This window comes from Ranitomeya imitator, chromosome 3, assembly GCF_032444005.1.
Source record: "Ranitomeya imitator isolate aRanImi1 chromosome 3, aRanImi1.pri, whole genome shotgun sequence".
Lineage (NCBI taxonomy): Eukaryota > Metazoa > Chordata > Amphibia > Anura > Dendrobatidae > Ranitomeya > Ranitomeya imitator.
This window is the reverse complement of record NC_091284.1, coordinates 443685121-443688597: the sequence shown is the minus strand read 5'-3', so window position 1 is coordinate 443688597 and position 3477 is coordinate 443685121.

Here is a 3477-nt window from a genome sequence, read left to right as displayed (position 1 = left end):
GAAGGTTTCTTTTTTGGGCTTTATTTTTTCTCCCTTGTCTATAGAGATGGATCCGGTTAAGGTTCAGGCCATTCATGATTGGATTCAGCCCACATGCGTGAAGAGCCTTCAGAAATTTTTGGGTTTTGCAAATTTTTATCGCCGTTTCATTGCTAATTTTTTCAGTGTGGTTAAACCCTTGACCGATTTGACGAAGAAAGGCGCTGATGTGGCGAATTGGTCCTCTGCGGCTGTCTCTGCCTTTCAGGAGCTTAAACGTCGATTTACTGATGCTCCGGTGTTGCGCCAACTGGATGTTTCTCTTCCGTTTCAGGTTGAGGTTAACGCTTCTGAGATTGGGGCAGGGGCCGTTTTGTCTCAGAGGGATCCTGTTGGTTCCTTAATGAAACCGTGTGCCTTCTTTTCCCGTAAGTTTTCGCCTGCTGAACGCAATTATGATGTTGGCAATCTGGAGTTGTTGGCTATGAAGTGGGCGTTTGAGGAGTGGCGACACTGGCTTGAGGGAGCTAAGCACCGTATTGTGGTCTTGACCGATCATAAGAATTTGATTTACCTCGAGTCTGCCAAACGGCTGAATCCTAGACAGGCTCGATGGTCCTTGTTTTTTTCCCGTTTTGATTTCGTGGTCTCGTAGCTTCCGGGTTCTAAGAATATTAAGGTTGATGCCCTCTCTAGGAGTTTTTTGCCTGATTCTCCTGAGATCTTAGAACCGGTCGGTATTCTGAAAGAAGGGTTGGTCCTTTCTACCATTTCCCCTGATTTACGACGGGTTCTTCAGGAATTTCAGGCTGACAAACCTGACCGCTGTCCTGTGGGGAAACTGTTTGTTCCTGACAGATGGACTAGTAGAGTGATTTCTGAGGTTCACTGTTCCGTGTTGGCTGGTCATTCTGACATTTTTGGTACCAGAGACTTGGTTGGTAGGTCCTTTTGGTGGCCTTCTTTGTCGCGTGATGTGCGTTCTTTTGTGCAGTCCTGTGGGACTTGTCCGCGGGCCAAGCCTTGTTGCTCCCGTGCTAGTGGGTTGCTTTTGCCATTGCCGGTCCCTGAGAGGCCCTGGACGCATATTTCTAGGGATTTTATTTCCGATTTTCCTGTTTCCAAGAAGATGTCTGTTATCTGGGTTGTTTGTGACCGATTCTCTAAGATGGTTCAATTTGGTGTTGTCTCAGGAGGAGGCTCATCGTTTTGCTAACTGTCATCGGTGTGTTGGTTCCCGGCTTCGGGTTGGGGATCTGGTCTGGTTGTCTTCACGTCATGTTCCTATGAAGGTTTCTTCTCCTAAGTTTAAGCCTCGGTTTATTGGTCCTTATAGGATTTCTGAGATTATTAATCCGGTGTCTTTTCGACTGGCGCTTCCGGCCTCTTTTGCTATCCATAATGTCTTCCATAGATCTTTATTGCGGAAATATGTGGAGCCCGTTGTTCCCTCTGTTGATCCTCCGGCCCCTGTGTTGGTTGATGGGGCGTTGGAATATGTTGTTGAGAAGATTTTGGATTCCCGTTTTTCGAGGCGGAAGCTTCAGTACCTTGTCAAATGGAAGGGTTATGGCCAGGAGGATAATTCTTGGGTTTTTGTCTCTGATGTCCATGCCGCTGATTTGGTTCGTACCTTTCATCTGGCTCATCCTGATCGGCCTGGGGGCTCTGGTGAGGGTTCGGTGACCCCTCCTCAAGGGGGGGGGGTACTGTTGTGAATTCTGCTTTTGGGCTCCCTCCGGTGGTTGTAGGTGGTAATGCAGTTGTCCCTGGGCTGCAGTCTTGGACAGGTGTATCTGCTGATTGCAATTCTGACTGGGGTATTTAGGTTTGCAGGACTCATTAGTCCTTTCCAGTTGTCAATGTTTCTTGGGAAGTGTTGGATCTTTGTCTGGCTTCTCCTGCTTAGCTGCCAATTCAGCAAAGATAAGTGTCTGTTTCTTTTTCTGTGGCACACAAGCTGTGTGCTTATATTCTGTACTATCCATTTGTTTTCTCTTGTCCAGCTTAGACTGTGTCAGTGTTTTCTCAGTCTTGTTGGATTCTCTGGAGTTGCAGATATACGCTCCACATCTTTAGTTAGATGGTGGAGTTTTTGTATTTTCTGCTGTGGATATTTTTTGGAAGGATTTTAATACTGACCGCTTAGTATCCTGTCCTATCCTTTCCTATTTTAGCTAGAGTGGCCTCTTTTGCTAAATCCCGTTTCCTGCCTGAGTGTGTCTTTTCCTCTACTACTCACAGTCAATATTTGTGGGGGGCTGCCTATCCTTTGGGGTTCTGCTCTGAGGCAAGGTAGAATTCCTATTTCCATCTATAGGGGTATTTAGTCCTCCGGCTGTGTCGAGGTGTCTAGGATTTGTTAGGCACACCCCACGGCTACTTCTAGTTGCGGTGTTAAGATCAGGATTTGCGGTCAGTATAGTTACCACCTACTCCAGTGAAATGCTGCTCCAAGGTCACCTGATCATAACAGTTTGTCTGCTTATTAATCAGATTTTTATTTTTGAAGGATACCAGACTTGTGTGTGTTTTAGGGCGAGTTTCATGTGTCAAGTTGTGTGTGTTGAGTTACATGTGGCGACATGCATTTAGCGACTTTTGTGAGATGAATTTTGTGTGGCGACATGCGTGTAGCAACTTTTTGTGTGTCGAGTTGCATGTGACAGGTTAGTGTAGCAAGTTGTGTGCAGCAAGTTTTGTGCATGGCGAGTTTTATGTGTGGTGCGTTTTGAGTATGTGCAAGTTTTAAGTGAGGCAACTTTTGCATGTGTTTCAACTTTTGTGCATGTAGCAATTTTTCCGCGTGTGCAAGTTTTGCGTGTGGTGAGTTTTCCATGAGGTGAGTTTTGCACGTGTGGCGAGTTTTGCGTGAGCCTAGTTTTGCATGTGGCGACTTTTGAGTGGCGACTTTTGTGTTTCGACTTTTATGTGGCGAGGTTGGTGTATGTGTGGTGAAATGTGTGCTGAGGGTGGTATATGCGTTCAAGCACGTGGTAGTTTGTGGCGCCTTTTGTGTGTGTGTTCATATCCCCGTGTGTGGTGAGTATCCCATGTCGGGGCCCCACCTTAGCATCTGTACGGTATATACTCTTTGGTGCCATCGCTCTCACTCTTTAAGTCCCCCTTGTTCACATCTGGCATCTGTCAATTTGCCTTCAACACTTTTCCTTTCACCTTTTCCCCATTATGTAGATAGGGGCAAAATTGTTTAGTGAATTGGAAAGCGCGGAGTTAAAATTTCACCTCACAACATAGCATATGACGCTCTCAGGGTCCAGACGTGTGATTGTGCAAAATTTTGTGGCTGTAGCTGCGACGCCTCCAACACTTTTCCTTTCACTTTTTCCCCATTATGTAGATAGGGGCAAAATTGTTTGGGGAATTGGAACGCGCGGGGTTAAAATTTTGCCTCACAACATAGCCTATGACGCTCTCGGGGTCCAGACGTGTGAGTGTGCAAAATTTTGTGGCTGTAGCTGCGACAGTGCAGATGCC